Below are 22,602 nucleotides of genomic sequence, written 5' to 3' on the forward strand. Positions count from 1 at the left end.
ACTTAATACTTCAGTCTAACTTTTGTATAGATTCATACAGTTAACTTAAATATCTAATAAAAAATTAAATATCCCAGTTAATTCCCTGTTTTATTTTCTTTTTAAGTGAGATATTTTCTTAACTTTCAAACACACTACCGGTCCATTTAAAAAATTCAAACAATTCAGAGGTATAATTGAGTAAAAAGTCAAGTCCTCTTTCATCAACCCCATGTCCTCAATTCTCCACTCCACTTCCCTTTCTCCAAAAATAAGTACTATTACTGTATAGCATTATCTCCTTCCAGACCACATAGCTATGTCTGTCACACATTTATATACTGTATCTATAGACACAGACATATACAGCCTTCTTTTGTTTATTTTAACGTAAGTTAGATGGCATTATAATATATTGCCCTGTGATTTTCTTCTTTTGTTATGCTGTTCAAAGATTTTCCTCATTCTTTTTTAATACTTGCATAAATTATGGATGTACCATAATTTAACTATTTCCATATTAATAGAAATTTGAAGACATTTTCAGAATGAAAATAGAATATAAAGAGCTGATCTGTGTGCAAAAAATTAAACGTACTTTAGAGCATTCCTGTAAAATAGTATCTGTTATTCATTATTAGGAAAAACAGTGAAGATATGTGCTTTCATTAAATGCTGTAAAACTTTATGGCATGAAGCAGATTTAGGATAGATTCTTGTAGAGTATGAACAAAAGTCTTTATTGTTTTACAGTATTTTTAATCTCTTTTAAGGATAGCTGGTTTTGTATTCACTTTGGACCATGTGATGGCTTGACACTGGTCATGTGATATAGGCTGCGATAGGCACAAATCCCTGGGTAACAACAAAAGAAGAAAGAGTAAAAAGAAAAAGCTGAGAAAAAGCTTGCAATTTGGAAAAGGGCCAATTGTACCCTGGTGAAGGCCTTTTTGATCAGTGAAATGACACATGTGTGCAATATTAATAGGTGCAGTTTTTATGATATTTAATTTTTTGAATAAGACTTAATTCTTGTGTTTATAACCTAAGTGGCTTCTAAAAATATAGACATATTAAAACTTTGAGTTTAACTTAACCTTTAATTGAAGCTTTCAGGCAATACTAGAAACAACTAGCCTACTCTTAAATTGGCATCATTTTCTTCAATGGAAGACTGCTTCCTTGAGAATAACAATATTGATATGGTACTGTGTTATTTTCAGTTTAACTCATGGCTATGATTTCTAGCTAAGGATAAAAGATCTCCGTCCTGTAATTCTTAGGAAATGAATAATAATACAATAGTCTGATGTTTCAAAAGGAAACGAGCCTAACAATAAGAAATATTTAAAGACATAGTATACATTGCTACACAGATTATATAAATTAACTGAAAACCATATTAGAGGTTAAATCAATTCTGTATTACTAATTCCTTATGTGAGATAGTGTACAATGATGGAAATCTATACTTAGCCTAGTAATAAAAAAATTAAATTTTCTTCTAATACATCATCACACTATTGTTTTCAGAGATTTAAAATTTTTTAAATTTAAAAAGCTTTTGAAAGCCAGTAAATTGAACCATTACAAATTAATCCTGACTTTAATAACTGGTTAAAGACCCCTTTTGCTTTATAAGTAACAAAAAATATTAAAGCCTGTGATCACAGTAAGCTTTTCTCATTTCTCCTCTAACCATTTGTTATTTAATCCAATACTAGTAATCCAATTTGTCCATCAGACTTTTAAAGGGCAGAATGCAACTTCCTCAGCTTAGACACTTTTCAAAGTACAATATATTTTTCAAATGAATGCTGGATGTTTCATTTTTCCCGACTGTTCCTAGCTCTAATGCAGTAGGGAAAAAGAACAAGATGAACATTGTTCATACTGATTAAGTAAGAGCTCATTAAAGAGCTGTCAGTGCAGTACTTTGAATATGCATGAAGCATATAATCAGATCTAGTACCGTCACTAGAGGAGAATACGGTAAGTACAAAGGATTGATTTAATTACTTAGAGTGGGTTGTGGTGGTAAAGCAGTCTTGTTAGTGCAAAAAGAAAAAGAGGCTGTATTCTGGCACTGTTAGAAAAAAGGCAGTTTTAGTTTCTGCCACAATACATAATCTCAGAATAAAGCACTTTACATTGTAGCTTAAAATGAAGACTGTCATTATTTTATAAAATGGTCATAAATCATTTTATGTTGTTTAACCTCACCTAGTTAACTACCTCTCTTTCAAAATTACCTTTAATTTCTAATTACAACTGCATTTTTGCTACCTGAGAAACAATACTTATATGTTTTTAAGTCTTAAATTTTTTTCTGTTTCATGAACTGAAAAGTTCAAGACATACACTATTGAACACTATTTTGAAATAAAACATGACAAAATACTACAGGTCAGTATACAGTTACTAAAATATGAAAGCATAGTAAATTTTTAAACATAGTGCTTCATGCTTATTATAAATATACTGCCAATAAAAACACCACCATAATATTTAAAAATATTTGACTAATTAATACAATCTCTGCTAATATATTTTTTCTGCTTTGTTTCCTCAAAGATTTCTGTTTTTTTATTTTGCCTCCAGGAAAGTAATGTCTTTTCTGAGTTCACAATGTCAGTTTCCCTCAATGTCAACTTTTTCTTTTAACCAATTACTGTAGTTGGAATGTGATTTATAAAAATTACTAAATAAGCAAGAATAATGGCAGGAAAAGTTTAACTTTGTAAATATGACTTTAGTTCATTCTTCCCACACAGTTAACAAGAGCCACGTAACAGAAAGCTACATAATACACAGTACTACATGTGATATACTTAATAAATGGTATTTGACTACAGTAACCACTTTTATATTCCATATCCCCTCTCCAAAAGGACTTAAACTTAAGATTTAATTCCATTCAATAATTAATTTATTCATCCAGGAATTTGTATATGGTTTTCAATCTTTTTTCAGGAGCAGTGTTTTCAATGTAAATTTTAAATGAATAAAAGTGATATCAAAAAGCTAACATTAAATGAATCTTATTTTTAAAAACTCTCTAATTAACCCTTCCTAATTAATCTTTCACCATACACGTATAATCTAGTTACAAAGGTATATTTTTAGACCATCAATTCTTATATAATATATGCAAAATAAGGAACAATACAATACAATCTGAGCTGAACACAAGATGGATTTAGTGGGAAAGCATGAAAACACAGATGTAGGCTGTTGTTGTACATATAAACAAATTCAAGATATTCCACCATGAAAACATTAAAGAATGTTGAACTCCTGCTACAGCTCCATAGCAGAGATAGCTGATTAGTGATCCATATGGCTCTTAAAGAATACAATTTAGCAAAGTCACACCAAACATAAATATGGAAAAGTTGTCATTACAAATTGTCCTGATAGTATAACATGAATATCATGACCTTTGAAAGATATATATTGCAATATATATGAGAGACACATGAAGGAGCCCAACTAACTGGAGAAACATGATTTAATAACAAAGGAAGTGAAATCTGGCAGATTAATTTAATGGATGAAAAAGATGAACTTACTGCAGCTATGTAGGGTCATGGACACAAACTCCAAAGCCAACATTTGTTGTATGACTCTAGTGCCCCAGTTTTAGAAAATAATTCAAACTTATGAAGTAGAGCTTTATTTTAAAAACAAATTTTACTATATAGGCAAATAGCTCATAAATTTCCAAGAATATCCTTAAAGAGCAATCAATATAAATGGAGAATCTCATCATCTTTACTGATGTTTTCAGCAGCAACTGTCTTAAAATTATTTGCTTGGCATGATAAATTTGTTATAATATTAGGAATATAAACTTTGGGGAAAATCCTGTCTCCTTTTTATTGAAGTAAAATAAAAACTACCATGCTCTCTCAAAATAAATGCACATTTTATTTACCCATGTGGTAAAACAGAATGTAGTAATAAATTTGGGGTAACATCACTCTATAGACAGGTTTTGACATACTTCTACCATGTATGTAACTTCTTACAGGAGGAGGTATAGACAGCTTTGCTGAAGTTCTTCCTCCATAAATTTATACTAAGAAACTATTTCTAAAGGTTAGAAAATAACAGCAGTCTTCTTGTCACAACTCCTTAACAGAATCTGAACAGCACTTTTTATTTTTTAATTTATTTATTTTCTAACCTTTTTTTTTGGTATCATTAATGTACAATTACATGAGCAACATTATGGTTATAGATTTCCCCCATTATCAAGTCCCCAGCACATATCCCATTACAGTCACCGTTCATCAGCGTAGTAAGATGCTATAGAATCACTACTTGTCTTCCCTGTGTTGTACTGCCTTCCCTGTGCCTCCCCCCTACATTATGTGTGCTAATCATAATGCCCCTTCTTCCCCCTTATCCCTCCCTTCCCACCCATCCTCCCCAGTCCCTTTCCCTTTGGTAACTGTTAGTCCATTCTTGGGTTCTGTGAGTCTGCTGCTGAACAACACTTTTTATACCAAAGATCAGTGCTAGATTTAACAAAAGGCAAACTAAGCACAAACTTAAGTTAGCACATAAATATATTCAAATAAAAAGTATGGAAGTAGTCACGGGAAAAATTACAAATGCTGAAATTTTTAGTATTTACTTATAGTTTAGTATTTTTAAAAAGTTACATACTTCTAACTTCTCACTGCTAAGAGTTTTCAAAGGTATTAACATGACCCACATTTCAGGTAATACATGCCTATCTTGACTGACTCTCTACAAATAGCTCAAGTTAAAACACTCAGAACAAAACTCTGAAACTGTATTTAATTTCTTTTAATTCTTCTAACAAACCAGTACATTTAACATATTTTGTAAAGTGGGATGAAATACAGTGAGTCACTTTTATAGGCATTATTCAATCACACAGACTATTGTCTACTTGGAGAATCAATTAGGCATCCTTCAATATGGGGATAACTTGAATTGTGAGCCATGATTACAGATGAACAGCTTCTCCTGACATTTCCCCCCTATTTTGAAGCCCCCTTTGTTTGTAATGCACCTAGCAGACTCCTTTCTACCCCTCTCCCTGTCCTGGAGCCTTCTCATAGTCATGCCATGGAAATGACTTAAAGGATGGCTCTAGAAGTGACAGAGATATTAATGTTAAGGTGAACATGAAGAGTTGAATAAAATTATTTTTTCAAAAGCAGGAGTGGAGAGAGGCAATATCGTTAGATTAATGTATTTTAAGATGTGACTTTAAAAATGTGTGTATATATAGGGAAATTAAGTATTATAAAAGATATTTCTAAACTTCTATATTTTAAGTAGGTCAAGATTTCTTTCAGGGGGAATCTTTTTATTAGGAGACTAGGGGTTCATCTATTTTTTAGGTCATTTGGCACATAGCTTTTATTATAGGGTGGTCTGGGAATCCAATCCATAATTTAAGTATTTTATGGAAAATATCTGACTTATAAATCAACTTCAGAAAAAAAAAACTCTTGTAAATTAAGGATTACCTTTATGAATGTTTACTTACATTAATTCTGAGAAACTCCTGTAGATAAGACTATAAATTCTGGTATGGCCGAGCATAATGTAAAATTGTATGCTGTCTACAGTTTCTGTGGCTGGTTACATCTGTAGTTTTCAATATGATGCAAATAAGATAAACATTGTTATCTGCATCTGAAATGGCTTTTTTCCAGTTTGGTTTTAAAAAAGTAACTGACCTCTGTAAGCCTCAGTTTCTCCTTATCTATAAGAATAATCCTATTACTTCTAAAAATTCATCTGGTTTGTTAGAAGAATTAGATGAAAAACCCATGTAAAGTCCTTAGCCCAGTGCCCAAGACAGAATGCTAGCTGAGATGGTGATAAGGAGCAGAGTGAGGATGGCATGGGCCACACTGGAACCCAGAACTGGAGACACAAAGATGACCAAAATGTGGTTCTTGCCCCAGAATCTAGTGTGGAGACAAACCCATAATCAGGGAGAGCTGGAGTGAGGGAAAACGTTTAATGATTCCATGGACATAATTTTATTTTAAATCTTTGTTAGTCATAACAAAATCTATAGTTAGTACAATGAGTACTTCATTGGTCATAACTAGGACAGGTGAAAAATGTGGGTGAATCAGTACAAATTCATCTCTGCAGATGGAAAAGCAAAGCAAATGCTCTCCTGAGTCATCAGTCACTGCTGCACACAGAAGACAGCTATAGCTATGGTGACATTACAATGTGGCTGAGCTACAGGTAATGACAGTCTAGTTTTTTTCAGTGGGTTTTTTAGATTTTAGAACAAAGTAGATCATAGAATACTGCTTAATATAAAAAAATGGAAAAGGTAGATGAGATCAGATTCTATTGAAAATGTGGAAAATTAAATACATATCATTTTTTAAATATAGAAGGATAAAACAGGTATATATGCTCCAAATGTCCTCCAAATAGGCTTCTTTCTAATGTAACTTCTCTGAAGATGTTTTATGCAGTTAGTCAGCTACTTTTTTAGGTAATCCCCTCTAATGTTGCTTAATGTCTTTAAATGTCCTTAAAAAGTCATACCCAGGGTGTCTTCAGAGCCTCCAGTTTCTAATAAGGGTGAGTTGAATTCCTAGCCCCCAATACATCACCTGGACAGTAACTTTCTCTTTTACTCGATACCTTCATTGATCATGCTTGAGTTCAGATAATCACATAACACTGGGATATACCCTTCCTTATGTGCCTTCTTAAATATCTTTAATTTGGTGAGAGAGAGAGCTGAAGGGTATTATGTCTCATCCCTTTCTAGCCTATGACCACACACATTCTCAAAACACAGAAGCCTATGGAAGTAGGACTCTACAGAATCATCTCTAGTAGCCTTCTAACCTTCAAGGGCTTCAACAATTATACAACACTTAAGAATCAAATGCAGTGAAAGCTATATTTCAAGACCAGGCTGGGTGACTAGTGTGAATTTCAACAGTGTACTACCTCATCCAAAGCTCCTCATCCTTCTCAGTGGAGCCATTCTCTTTACCAGGGTACACAAGATACATGCATGATAGGCTTGTGTCCACAGTGCTGTTTCCTGAAGCCTTGGGAACAACAGTATCTTAGAGAGGCTGCTCTATGTCATATAGCTCCTTTATAAGATTACTGATAACCAGTGACTTTCTCATAGGCTGGGAATAATAATGATGACATAATGATAATAATAATATCAAATATTTAATGAAGTTATGTAACTTTCCTAAAGTAATAAAGCTAGTTAGTGGTGGTACTAGGCCTCAAATCCAGGTAGTCTGGCCCTACTTGACACTCATAGGTAACTAGGCTTACCAGGACAGGCCTTTTATTTAGAATTTGGGCCAACCTTGACAAAGCCTTCAGAGTGGTCCTGGTAAGCAAAACAGAAAAAAAAAAAAATACCAACACCAAAAAGCAGGCCTCCAAACTTCTGACAAACAATCAAACAAACCAAAAAAAACCATTCAGTTCTCTTGGCTTATCCATTAGTAGAGATCTTGTTTACTTTTCCCCTGTTGGCCACTGGGATGTAAAGATCTCAGAGTGGTAAATCAAAGATATCAAGGGCAGTCAGCCTTTGTTACTATGCAAATATATCCACATGATCCTTGAATTATAGGTTGGTGTACAATCTCTCCCAGAAACAGGGGATTCCAAGGGACAGACCTGCCTGCTTCTTGAACAATAAGCTACTCTGATTCTCTTTGAACATTTGAGGCATCCTTCAGTGAAAATGGCCAAACAAGAATACTCTGCCTAATACTGGATTGTCAGGGTGCATTCAAGTTCTAATTCTGCCTTTTAAGAGTTATGGGAACTTGGGCAAATGCTTTAATCTCCCCATGCCTCAATTTCCTCATTTGTGAAATGGAAGAGAATAGTACTACTTCATAGGGTTTAGTGAAGATTGAGTTAATATATGTAAAGTACTCAGAATACTGCCTGGCCTATAATAAGTGTTATATAAGTAATATAGTGGTGGTCGCTAATTGTTATGTTCATTCCTCTCTCTTTCTCTCTCCCTCATCCCCCATCACACAAACACATGCACTCTCCCCCAATCCAAGGGAGCCACATTCTTAATTTAAGCTTCAGGATCCTCCCTGGCTGTCTGATTCCTAGGATCATTGATGAACAAGGCATGGTGACTCCTTTTGGCAAACTCTCTCAGGTTTTCTGACTGCCTATGCAAGCACCAGAAAAGCCTACACAGAAAAGTAAACATGTTGGGCACCTTGGTGCAACTTTGAGATGTTAGTTGCATCGGGCATGACATTGCATGACATTTCGAGTGTGTTTACATATCTTATTTTACTGGACCAGTTGACCAATATGAGTGCTACCATCATTTCAACTTTTTCATTCCCCTCAATTATGGAAGCCCATCAACAACCCAATACCCATTTTTCTTTCTTAAAGGAGCTACTCAATTGCAAACCCTCAATGAGTCATTTCCCTTCCTGAGGTTATAGATGTTCTGTTAAGTCTGTGTAAAAGGTTATCTTGCTAACAGCAGTTTCGTCAGTCAGAAATTCGGAGAAAGGAAGTCAAATGTGTGAATCCCACATTCTCTAGAATTCCCAAAGATAAAGTTATTTTTAGATTTCTCCTCTATTTAATCCATAGGATATGGTCAATTCCCCCTTTTATCAGGATATAAATTTCAGATACCCCTTGGACTGAAGAATGTCATGATACTTCTCTCAGATTCTGGCATAAGTCTTATGGGCCAAATTCCATCAGTTAGCTGTATGCCTTTTTGCTGTATGTCCTCTCCCAAGCTATAGCTCATTGAAAAAAAGGTCAGAGCAATCACATCTAAATCACTTAACATACATTTCCACCCAGAGCCACAGGCAACTCCAAGTCTGTTTGGCCCTTACAATGTTCCATTTAATATTGTACATTTTGAAATTTAGCAAAATAGACACCTAGTTTACACTGACAATTTTGCAATGTTCAGTATAATTTTATTTAACCTTCTACTTAGATTCAAAATAAGCACTTGAGTCAAAACAAATGCTATTAAAAATTTAAAATTTTGATTCCCTTGAATTTTAGTCTTATGAGAAATTAAAGTATATATAAAGTATACATGATTATCTTAATAATTTTTATCCAGGGAAGGTTATTTTTACCCATAATACAAAACTACTTATACTTTTTTAAAGCACTGAGATTCATAATAAACTCAAAACATTGTATCAGCCTAAGTATTTTCCTTGACTTACATTTTTAACTTTCCTTATAGAGACAGATCCTTCAAAAGGACAACAAATAACAGCTATCACCACATACATTAGATTCCAGCTCAGAAGTGCCTAGTCAGGGAAAACATTCTGGTAGGATAGAAATATTGGTGCTTTACACAATTTCTAGCTTTGGCCACCAAGTGGTGCTATTAATTCAGAGTGAACTGGCATTGGAGGAGTGGGATTGGGTGACCTTGGGGTGGGTGAAGTACATAACCAGTCAGTAAATGCAGAGGACATCCACAAGTTGGATGTTCATAACTCTGGGTACTCTGAATTTACATATCATCTCCCACTCAATATCACATATATAAAAACAGAGGAGAAAATGAATTCATATACTCTTATTTTGATGGTAGAGTTCACTATTATCCCTCAGGAAAAATAACTTTAAATATACAGAGCTGTACCAAACTTAATCCTTTCAGGCTTTGTAGCTGTAGAAATAACAATTTTGATTAATCGTCCTCTCTCTAAAGAGATGAATTGATTAAACACATCCAAATCCCCCAATTAAAAAACAAGAAACCTTTAAGAAAAAAATTATTCAGCAATCACTATTACAAATTAATCAGTATTAAGCATTTAAAAATATCTAATTTAAAAAAGTAGATACCAGCTCAACGGTTTTTCCTTAACTTATAAACATTTCCTGAGGAAAGAGCCACTCTGAGTGAATGAATACCTTTCACATTCCAGCTTAGAAGTGACATGTGGGGACAGGGAACAGAAGTAATGACTATTTAAGTTTAGTTTTCTTATGCAATATACCTAGAGGCCTATGAAAATGTTAAAAACATAACTAGTAGCTAAAAGAAAGTCACACTAATTTACAATTCACTAGAATAAAAGCTGGAGATGTCTTTACAACAGAATGAATAATGATTTGAAAGCAGAACTTGGTAAGCCTCTGCAACAATAAAAGGTTGGCTCATGGCTATTCAATTGGACAGTTCTATCCTAAAGATGAAGGGGCCTAGTAAGAGTCAGTACATATCCAGTCATCTCTGTTCAACAACATAAGAATTTTTTAAGAAGAATGTTTCTATTTGGGGAAACTGGGAGAAAGCTGTTAGAGCAGAGCATGCATCTTTCCATAAACTACCTCAATTTTGACTCTGGACAGAGGAGGCAATTCACATAGCCATCTCTCATGTCACTGTCAGATCAAATTTAGAAATCTTGGGAAAGCTTCTTAGGATAGTGTCAGGATGAAACCAAAGAGGAGAAAATGTATTTGCAAAGTTGTTCCTACATGGTTTCCTAAAATAAATTCCTAAAATATAATACTTATGGTTGTTAATTTCTGTATGTGTTTCATCAAACTCATATAATTGCTGTATCAGGTCAATGAAACTTCCATGGACTGAAGGGCTAGTAAGTTCCTAAGGCTTTCTCCTAGAATTTATTGAGTTGTGAAAATGTTCATACAAACGTTTATCAATTACTTTTTATACATAAGGGTTAAAAAAAATATCAAAAACTTTCCAGCCTTATGCCAAATTGCCAAACCAGTTCTTCTGGCATTTCTTAGGAAAGAAACGAGTGTGTGTGTGTGTGTGTGTGTGTGTGTGTGTGCACTGAAGGAAGAAAAGAGATGACAGAATGGGGGATGTGCATATTATGTAGAAGCTAAGGAAATTTTTAAAGTAAAGATAGAAACAGTAATAAGTAATGAAACTACTACTATGACTGATGGCAGCAGTTACTTTTATATTGAGTGCTAACCTTTTTACAGGCTTTGTGCTAAGTATTCTTATATAAATTGTATCTTATATGAACATATTTTAGGCTTTCAATAACCTTCTGAAATAGGTTTTATAAGCCTTTTTTTAAAATTAACAGTTGAGGAAATAGAGGCTTGGAGGGGTTAATTTGTCCAAGACCACCCAGATTCTACCTAGCATTTTGCTGATTTTCAAGTCTATGTTCTTATTAAATCTCTATGCTGTGCTACAGTATCCTTTTGTACTTATAATACTGTGACTTTAGCATATCTTAGCTCTTTGTTTTTCAAAATGTGGTCTGTGTATCACCTGTGTTAGAACTGCCTAGAATATGGGCTCTACCCCAGATTCACCAAATCAGGATCTTTCAGACAGGACCTGGGAATATGTAGTTTTAACAAACTCCTCAGGTGTTTTTTTATGAAGATAAAAATTTGGGAAACACTGTCTTAGCCCTTTCACAATAAGTCACTGAGTTTTTTTTTTTTTAAGAAAGGGTGATATTCCATGTATAAGATGTTATTTTAGCATTGGCATGATATTACACAAATTTAATTTCACATTTGGAAGAAAAACATGTTGCTGCCAAATCAGTTCAAATGCCTAAATTTTGTTTCATAGATAGTTGCTGAGAAAAACACATTTTCCTGGAATTTCTACTTTTTTAAGTGTTAAAAAATTTTACTGCAGTCTAGAATAAGGATGTACCTTACTTTAGACAACAGACATGTGCCAAACTGAAAATTATGGTGATGTGATAATTCTTCAGGTTCAAAAATTATACTTTTCATTTCCAATTCAAAACTTCTAGCAGTGGAAAATACTTTCTAAGTATCACTGGTAGAAATTATATACATCTGTTCTTCTGGATAAATGAACAAACATGAGTCAGCAGATGAAAAAGTCACCTTAAGACTGAATATTAAAAAGTGGGGACATATAGTGAGTGCCAAGAAGAGAAGAAAATGTTAGAAATGAGAACCTTAGGACATTCTTTATATTCTGAATTAGAGAGATTCTATTGCATGAATTAGAATAATTCAACCAAAGTTGAGTGCTACTAGTTCTAGGTATAATTTATATACTTTCCTTCTATAAGTATTTCAAATAATGAAATGCAGGTAGAAACAGATATTAAAGATGTTTGAATTAGCTGAATTGTGAGAGTACAGAAATAAGAATGACAACAGTTTTAATTCTTCTTGTAACTACAAAAGGAAAAACCTAGAGAAAACAAAGTGTTTAGGGATATTACCAATTTTTAAAATTGAAGGTGCAAAAAATAAAAAGCAAAACTGAAGGAACAAAACAGCAGCAGACTCACAGACTCCAAGAAGGGACTAGAAATTACCAAAGGGGAGGGATGAAAGAGGGTGGGTGGGGAGGGAGGGAGAAGGGGATTGTGGGTTATCATGATTGGTGCACATGGTGTATGTGGGGTTACAGGGAAGACACTGTAGCTCAGAGAAGACAAATAGGGACTCTGGGGCATCTTACTACACTGATGGACAGTGACTGTAATGGAGGATGAGGGGGGACTCAATAATATGGGTGAATGTAATAACCACATTGTTTTTCTTGTGAAACCTTCATAAGAGTGTATATCAATGATACCTTAATAAAAAAAATGGAAAAATAAACAAAACAAACAAAAAAACTTTACCATTTTCTTCACATTATACTTCTGTTCACCATTATTTTCAATAATCAAAATCCTATTCATATACATATGTAATGTATAACATTAAATAAAATATAAATGTGCAAAAAGAACAAAATTTATTATAAATATTTTATTTAATGCCTGATGGTAATAGGTAATATTCCTAACATATTAGTGTTTTTCATCTTTGGTATTTTTTTATTTCAAAGAGACCATGACACATAAAATGATAATAGATGACAATTATTGACCTCTGCATATATATCAAGTACTATGCAAATGTTTGATATAAATTATCTACTTTAATTCTCACAATTCTCATAGCTGCCATACCATATGAACTTTGACTCATGTGACCAAATTTGAACTAACTGTTGTATTCATTAAGCAAGGTTTTATTTCTACAGTCAGTGTCTTAGTCATAACAAAGCTCAAAAAATAATTGCTGAATGAATGAAATCACAACACATAAAACAATAAATGAATTTCATCCTTTATGTGAATTAATATTAGGTTCTTTCCCTCAATTTTTATTTTGAAAGCCATAGTGTCCTCATTCTATTAGAGTGAAAACTGAGGCTCACCTTTCTAAAGCTGAGCTAGTAAACACATTAGAATGGAATTCTGGCTATCATTCTCCCAGCCAGGGTCCCAACACACCGCTGGAAGGGCTGAGCCCATGTTTTCAGATGAAGGTATACTGAGGATTAAGTGTGGAAGAAAAGCCTCTCCTGTAATTACTCTAACAGCAATGGAAGACAGATGGGCTTCTGTATGTAAAGGACAGAAGCACTGAAGAGATGGTTCACATGGAGACCTTGGAGAGCTGGGTCTTGGCTCACTGTTCTTCCACCTGGCTGTGATTCTGCTAATCAAGGATGTGAAAGAATTGTTTGACATGTTCTTTTATGCTTTTGATTTTTCTGAATATTGGATTAGAATGTAATTGCATGAACTTGTATCACTTCTTGCAATTAGAAAATGGTTTTATATTACTTTGCATTCTTAGAGTTAGGTGACATAAAATAACTACCATCTTGACACAGCTAAAAACACAGACACATAAAACACACTTTAGCTCCACATTTACCAAAAGTATGTTAACATTTTACTTCCAGAAAGGAGTAAATTCTATCAGCTCTTAGAGTCTATCAAAGGATGTGGCTTATTGCCTTTGGAAATTCTGCTAAACACTTCAGAAAAATTTCAGACATAATATGCTATTTTTTTTTTGCTGGCATTTTTATTATGACACAGATTTAATGTCCTATGAATTGTTAATAATAATTATTTTAGTGGAGAACAATAGGCTGAGTCTATACTATTTCAGAACTTCAGAGGTCATTTTATTTACTTTATAGCACCAAATTCCCTTATTTATTTTGTTACTGCTTATGAAAAGTTACTTTGCAGAGACAACATTATAATCTTGTCTGTCCATTTCAATTTTATGTCTGAAACATCAAATAGAAACATTATACTTTATTAAGCTAAAAACTTCATTTTCTATTTTACCAACATATGTCATACATGATGTTAGAAAAAAATATCCACTGATGAGAAGTCTACAGTTATTTTTGTTTTGTAACTAAAATGCCAAAATAGATATCTCACTTAGTTTAATGCATGTTTTTCAGTTACATGGCCTTTTTTCCCACTGTAATGTATATGAAAGCAGACATATTATGTCTATTAAAAAAGAACCTCTACAAGATGGAGACATTTTATTACATGAATACTAATTCCCATACATACTTGTAGGAAGCAAAGAAACATCATAGTAAATGATAGAGAATATAGAAAAATCAGATGTTAAAGAAAACCCTCTGTGTTTTATTTATAAAATAGTTTCTATTTTTCCCCAACTTTATTAGCTATGGTTGTCCAAGTTGTTCTTACTACTATAGGGTTTTTCCCCTTTATTTTGTTAGAAGTGTGAATAAATTGCAGTATCTTAAGAGGCAGTAACTTAAGTCATGTGAACAAAGTTCAATGTACAAAAATTTAATTTTTTAGGGTAAGAGAAAATTTAAAGAATAGTGTATAGAAATATCAGAAATATATATGTTAAATGTGAAAAAATTGCCCCAAATTTTCTTTACAGAAAATCTGAAAAATATTATTATAGCAAATTTCCTTTCCTGGGTATTTTATTAGTTGTACAAAATAAATTTTAACTCTAAATTTAGATATCTTTGTATACAAAAATGTACCAGGTTTTAGTTTTCATTTTCCCCTTCTAGATATGGGTATGGGGAAAGATGGAGTTGACTACTACTAATCTTCTATTAAGTGTACAGTGATTGCTAGAGAACAGAGACCTAGTGAAAAATATGTTCCTTAAAAAATATATAATTTCAATCTCAAAAAAGTGTTTTGTTTTGCTTTAAATCAAAGAACATATCTTTACAGTACACCATAAGCCAGAAAATCTATACAATCTGCCATTTTGTAAATTATTGAATCAAATATTTTATGCAGACCCAGTTTTAATATTAATGAATTTTTAGTTTATAGATTAGCATCAAGGCTACAGTGAAAAGCAGAACACTTCAAGCACTTAATACAGCTAAAGGGGCAGATTAGAGATCAATAACAAAATCACCTGGCAAAAAAGGAAAAAGGTGTTGCATTAAAAGGCTTTTTGCTTTACATGTGAAACAATACTGAGAAACCTGTATTTTAGCACTTGTACTCAACAGGCACTCCAACTATGCAATGATGAGAACAGAAACCCATCCTTTCTAATAATCTTGTGACAAAAGCTAAAAGACATCATCCTATTAACTAGTGATCTCAACTGCTAATGCGGAGTACTTCCTGGTGCCTTTTATGTAGAATGCGGCTATTAAAAAACCACTAAACATTCACTGTGAACAACACAGAATCATTCATCTTTTATCAGCATCTCTTGTTAGAAGAGTATGAGTGGGGCTGAAGGTGTCATTGATATTATGGAGTGGAAATTAATCAGAAATTTTTCTCATATTTTCCTCATCTCACTAATTTACTTTTGTACAAATTTCCTCCTGTTAAAAAGTTCATACCCAACCCCCTGTTGTACTCTTTTAAGTTGAGAATATTCAACGAGTGCGTCCACTGAAAAGCACCAGGTCCTAACACAAAAAGCATTCGAAATTCTCATTTAGTTGTCTTTATTTTGCTAGCACCATGTGGTCCTTGAAGATGTAGAAAACACGGGAAGCCGAGTAAAGATCAGAGCAAGCTCATTAGCATTCTGACAAAATTGGAGTGGTGGAGATGTATAGTTTGCCTAGTTTGTCGTTTTGAAAGCTACCGGTGGTAAGCTTTCCATTTCATTGTGCTTTTGTCTTCTGGGGGGGTTTCAAAGCAGCAGGCTATTTGTTAGCCCTAGGTTTGCACAATGCATTGTGGGAACCTTTCCTGCACATTCAGCCCTATATAGTATCATTCCAGTTTGAGTCACAAAGTTTTTTTTCACCATTTATAAGAAAGGACATGTATGTGAATCTTAGTGCATACCCTCAATGCTTTGCCTTTATCTTTTGCCCAAATCATAAAGTCCAAAGAGAATCAGAAAACAGAACCTAAATTACATAATTTTCAATCTTTTGAAGATATTGCCATTCATTTCAGAATACAACATTAAAACATTTATTTCCTGCCCTTTCTCATAAACAACTAACAAGTAACATTCAGTTAGTTAAAATTTAAAAGCTTACTGCTCATATAATAGACTCAATTCTCTTTGTGGAAACAGTAAAGAGGGGGAGAAAGTTTGTGGCTTTAGAATTATGTAAATAAAGAATACCTCTTAGAAGACTTAAATAAGCTATTCCCTAGTCATTTGATTTTCTTCATAGTCATCTTCTTTTTCTTTTCTTTTTTTTTTAAACATAAGGCTTACTTTGAAGAGCTAAATGGGCTACATTAATGCTACTATTCACCACGAATGTTTCCAAGTTGCAATGAAATGGATAAAGGTCTTTGGGGATGAATTTATCTGCTAAATCCTGTGGTTACCCTCCTATCTTGGATGATGACCCAAAAGAATGTCAACAGCTCATTTTCCCAGAGAACTGGAAGGACTCCCTATGTGAGCCATAATCTGTACATTCTCAAAGAACTATTTCAAATATTATATTTACAAGTGGTTTTAAGTGATTTTCCTCTCTTCTCTAGTATCCTAACAGTACATTGGATATCAGTGACTCTAAAATGAGGGCTAAAGAAAGTTTACACATGAATTCTATAGATGGCATATAAATTTTCAGATATTCAATATGCATTTAGGAGCACAGTCATTTTGTTACAGTAATATATTTATGGCATTAAGTGAGACAAAAGTCTAAAGATTAGTATTTTTCTCTATTGGGAAAAGTATTTTATTATCATTTTGCTTAGAACAAAGCCTTATCTATGAGAAGCATTTGTAGCTTTTCTTAATTTGTAATTATTAAAAACCCAGGGGAAGCTAAAGAGCAGTGGTGATTCAAATATAGGATATGAGTAATCTGGTAAAAAGGTAGTTTTACAGTAAGAGAATGGATCATTTCCATATAAAGCCTCTGACACAGTAGCATTGGATTTTATCACATTTTATTTCCTTTGTACAGTAAGAAACCACTAGTCTAAGTAAGTATGTCATTATGGAGCAGTAGTTTGTATATATTAACTATTTATATTATAGTAGAGCATGTAATTAAAACAACACAAATTTTCTTTATTTCTAATAGAAGCTTTAATTTTTACCCCTTAAGGCTTTCTTTAGGCCTTCCTCTACAACCTAAAAGTTCATTCTTAGAACAAACAAAACAACACAAATTCTAAGTAAAATTTTGTGGTTATGGTGTGAGCCTATTTATATAATGTTAGAACATCAAACTTGACTTAGAGCTTAATATTTAAATGAATCCCAACATTGAGCTGTTCTACTGCTCATTTTAAAGTGTTTAAAAAATGGATGTTACTGCAGTAATAATGACTGAATTAGTTCTACACTTTGCAATATGAGTATAGCTGCAAAGTTATTTATCTACTTCACTGCCTTCTCCTACCAAAGTTTCTTGAATAAAATCATTTGGACTAGCCATATCAAATTAGAAAGCAGTCAGGAGTGTCTAAGTCCTGCTTTAAAACAAATATCTTAACAATTACTTAGCCATATGGAAAATAGGGCATGTCTCTCCTGAAATCATTTAAAAAATATATTTTCTATCTAGAACTTAGACTTCATTAGAAATCATTTCTGACTTGTAATGGCCAAGATTGCTGAAATACAATTCTGTTAAACCACCATGAAAAGAGATGTAAAAAAGCAGGATTTTTAATGCTGCCAATTAACAATTTCCTGATTTTTAAAGCACATTACATTTGCATTTATAACATCGTCAATCTCCAAAAAAATGAAGTGGAGTTAAAGCATTACAAATAAACAAAGGCAGGTGTAGTTAGATACAGCTACATACATGCTAACATAGATTTTTTTACATTATACCAAACTTGAAGCTTCTCACAAGTGTTCATATTGTACTTGTGTTAGGGTTCCTTGTCTTAGAGGCCAGATGCTTTTCACAAATGACCAACAATTGTAGTTAGAATAAATTAATGATTGATTTTTTTAAAGCTTTGATGGAATTAAGCGTACTTCTTTTCTCAATGTCCCTATGTGAATGTTTGCCTGTTAAAGTTTTTTTTTTTTTTTTGACAAGTGAGGCCACCCGGCAGAAAACAACTGATGCAAAACCCAGGAATAATCCCTCTGTTTAGTTCAACACTATGGTTAGCCTTAACACTGCCTCTATTATCCAATGGATTTAGGGAAACTTTCATTTATTTGTTGGCCTCAGTTTTCGGTTCTGTTGCCCTCTTTAAGGAAACCTAGGCTTATTCCTATGTAAATACATTTGCATACTGGTACACTGATACGTTCTAGAATTTCTATTACCCCAATAAGTTAAGTAGGGGCTGCACACATATGTAGTTTGAAAAATACATGAAAAAAGTCAAGCAGTAGTCAAAAGTCAAGGTTAATAATCTTACAAAGGATTTTAAAGCACATTCTAACAAACCTATAATGTTAGTGGTACAAGGCTAATAATGTAATTATTTCCAACAATATTTTAACAATTATACAGCCATCTATTTAAAAAAACTTGAAACCACTGAAATCTAAGAAACGGCTTCTATTTTCACAGAATCAGTGTCAGTTTACTAAGTTATGTGTTATTTTTCCCATAGGAATATTTTAAAATATATTTTTTATTATAGATAATATTTTAGATTTGCTAATGTTTGGAGTCTAAACTACAAAAGGTCTACACTACATGAGATAAGTAAAGTAGATAAAGAATTGTTTATACAGGAGATTCAAACTAGGTATTCATTTAAGTGTATAGATACACTTGCAAATAAACCAATAAAATTTCAAAATACATTTAAAAATGTACACTGTTTTTCTTGAAACATTTAGTTACCTAATTATTTTTTTAAACAAATGAACTGTGTAACAGAATGGCTTAGGAGAAGGAAAACATGAGGGACTAGGCAGAATATAACAGCTCTGCAGCAGTCTCTTTACTCTGCCCTCTATATTTTAATCAGTAAAATAAAGGGTTAAACTAGGTGCTCTTTAAGACTCTTCATATTTTCAAGCATTTATAAATTATGTGGTACTAATTTATATAAACAAACTGCTATAATATTATGAGTTAGAATTAGGAATTTGTTAAAAAGTTGATTCTACAGCCTTCCTAACTTCACAAATAGTGCACTATGTATGCATACACTGCATAAGACGAACATTCAGGAAGAGAACTTCATAATAAAGTCTCCACTTACAAAAAATGAATCAAATAAGGCTTAATAAGGAAATCTTAAATTCTTTGGAATAGTCTTTCTGTTTTTCCTAGTTAATGCAATCAGCATTGACAACTAGCAAAACACATGAACCAGAATGATGTGTTATTTACACCTTAAAGAGGAAATACTCAGTTAATGAAAGTTTCACATAGACTCAGACATTTCAGATGTTCATTTAGAACTTTTTAACTTTATCAAAGAAGTAAAATGAAAAAACGTTGATGCCATCCTATTATCCAGAAGAAAAGCAGAGGTCTCCAACTCAAAATGCAGCTGGAATTTACTGTGTGTACTATTCGCTAGGGAATTAAAGTAGACATGCTTTTTAGGGTTCTACCTAGCTACGTAAATTTATTTTATAAAATTGATTTCCCTATTGGACTAAGCACATCAATACATAAACAAATGAATTATCAAAGTGTTCTGATTAACAATTTTGCAGTGAATACAGACATTAGTGCTACACTGCTGCCATTAAAATCCATTCCATGGCATATCTGTTTCTGTTAACATTTCAATAGACCAATTAAATGACCTTTCCCCCTTCAAACTCAATTAAGCTATTTGAACTTCAAATGTCACCTTACTATGTATTTATACAAAATTCACACAGAGGATATTAATCTTTTAGTTTTAATGGGTTTAATAAGTCAATATTATTTTAAAATAAGCTCTCATAGAATTTCATACAATGTAAATATAGGATATATCTGAATATTCAATTGGATAAACCAATCTTTCCAATCTAACTTTACATATTCTTATTTTGGATTTATCATTTTAACAATTTTCAATCAGCTATATTTTTAAAACTTTAAATATGTAAATAACATTCATTATTTTTAGGTAAACCAAAAACTAAAAGGCAGAAAGCAACTAAGAAAAAATAATATTCCCCTAGGTATAAAAGAAGAAATATTTTCCTTTTTACAAGTTAAGAAAAAAAAAAGAAAGCAGTGATTTATATAACACTAGAACTGCAAATTCCTAAGATCCCCAGCATTTTGTAATTGTAACAATAAAACAAAAAGCCCCCGACAAAACCTTCTTTATGCGAGAGTAGACAAGTAAGTAGAAAGAAATCAGGAAAAAGAAAAAAACAAGACTTAAGTCTAACAATTCTATTTCGACTTTCTGAATTTATTTTTCAAAAATTTAGTGTCATGATGGGAGAGTACAACAAAAGCATGCTCTCTGGGAAAAAGCACTGACCCCTTGAGAATGTTAATCTGCCATATCACTTGCTAGTCCACCCAGCATGTACTTTTGCTCCTATCTACAATTAAAAGAATACATTTATTAAGTAGTCTTATCATTGGATGTTTTAGCTTATAATTCATGCTAACTAGATAGTCAAAGTAAAATTTATTTAAATTTTCATTTTTTTGTAAAAAACTTTGTAGATGCTGCATATCTCATGACTAGGAACAACATATAAAGCATCCCCTCTTCTAATCTTCCTAAAATCCCCTTTCATCCAATTGTTTAAGAATGCTTGAAAGGCTCACACCAAGTCTAAAAGACCACAGCACATAATGGGGGAGGGGAACCTCTGAGGTTAGCTAATTAAACTGTTTGTCTTCTGAAACATTTAACTGGCTTTGGAGATTATTCTAATTAGGAATGTTAGATGTATTTTTTAATGTAGCTATTAACATTACTCATAATCCACCAATCTCATGCACTGAGCTATGTCAATAGAGATGTGTTAAAAACCCTGCTGAATTTATTTATTTTAGAAAGGACAATTCTGAAAAATAATATCAAAATGCTTTTAAATTAAGTACACTTGGAGAAACTGTAATATATACTTTCTATTTATTTGGGTAAATTACTATATTTGCTATTCTCAGGCATAACGCAATACATGGGAGGGGAGGAGAGGAAGCGTGTCAGTTGGTATTCATACTGCACATGGTGCAAAGGATTATAACTTGGAAATAAGAAACTTCATTAAAAAGAAACTACATAAATAGGAATGCCCAAACTCATACTATGTCTTTGCATAGATATGTTCAGAGCTCTTAAAATTGTGGCAAATATTTCACATACATGCACATTTGGTATGTATATATGTATTTACACATGTATAGCACAAAAAGAAGTTGGCATGCACAGATAAAGAATGACTAGGACAAAAAAGCCAGTAAACAAACTGGATAAATTTTTTTTTTTATGAAAGTACTTTTTCCTTTAACTTATTAAAACAAAAACAAAAGAATCAAGTGAACTATGATTGCGGTACACACAACAGGCAGCCTCTATTAAAATCAGAAGGGTATTATACTCTAAACACTTTTTCTTCCCTTACTGCTGAAAGATTATACTGGTTATCCCATTAAAGTTGGTAAAATGCCATTCTTGTGTCTTAGAGCTCTAGCATTGGAGGTCAAGAAGTGTATGCTGCTTCTTACAAGGCTAGTGTGGATGTAATCTTCCCAAAGTTACAATAATTAATGTTAAGCTTCTTTAGCAATACGTTTCTGAAAGAACTTGCCTGATAATATACTTAGAGCCTGGCTAGCTGTTTGTGTTTCTGAGTAAGAAATGTATTCTATGCTACTCACGTACTTCAGCTTAAATCTTTAGTCAAACTAGGATGATGAGTAATTTGACTTATAAACAGACACACTATTTAAATATATAAAAAATTAAGTGTGTAGGGGCTCCTGACACATATAGAGATATAATTTTCCTAATGTTTATTAATTCTAACTTTAAAAATGTACTGAATTCCTTCAGAAGTCTTCTGCTGGTATGTCTAAAAAATTTCTCAGGAAAAATGGCATATATTCAATTACGATGTTTGGCACTTTTTTCAAAGTCACCTTTTTACACTGTAAATAATACCTCTTAAAGAAGACTATTATGAATGAATATGAGAAATTTTTGCTTAATAAAACGCATATAACTTACAGCTGCTTTTGTTAAAATACAAAATTTATCAGGTTTAAGCACCGTTTTTAGGATGCGAAAATAGCAAGTTAACTTAAAAAATCCTGAGTATTATTTTGTTGGTAAAAATGTTTTTCATCTATTAGTTTGATGAAGCAGAAGTGAAAAAACAGGCAAGAACAGAAAAACAAAACCCATAAGAAACTACTTACATAACTAAGAGTAATTGCAA

At 32.7% G+C, this 22,602-nt stretch overlaps 1 protein-coding gene across 10 annotated transcripts in view; it reads right to left on the reverse strand.

The window, feature by feature from the left end:
- The window catches only part of EHBP1 (EH domain binding protein 1), a 433,785-nt gene that overhangs the window by 9,931 nt on the left and 401,252 nt on the right, over positions 1-22,602 (reverse strand). The window lies entirely within an intron of this gene.

Source organism: Manis javanica, chromosome 1, assembly GCF_040802235.1.
Source record: "Manis javanica isolate MJ-LG chromosome 1, MJ_LKY, whole genome shotgun sequence".
In the NCBI taxonomy this organism is placed as follows: Eukaryota; Metazoa; Chordata; class Mammalia; order Pholidota; family Manidae; genus Manis; species Manis javanica.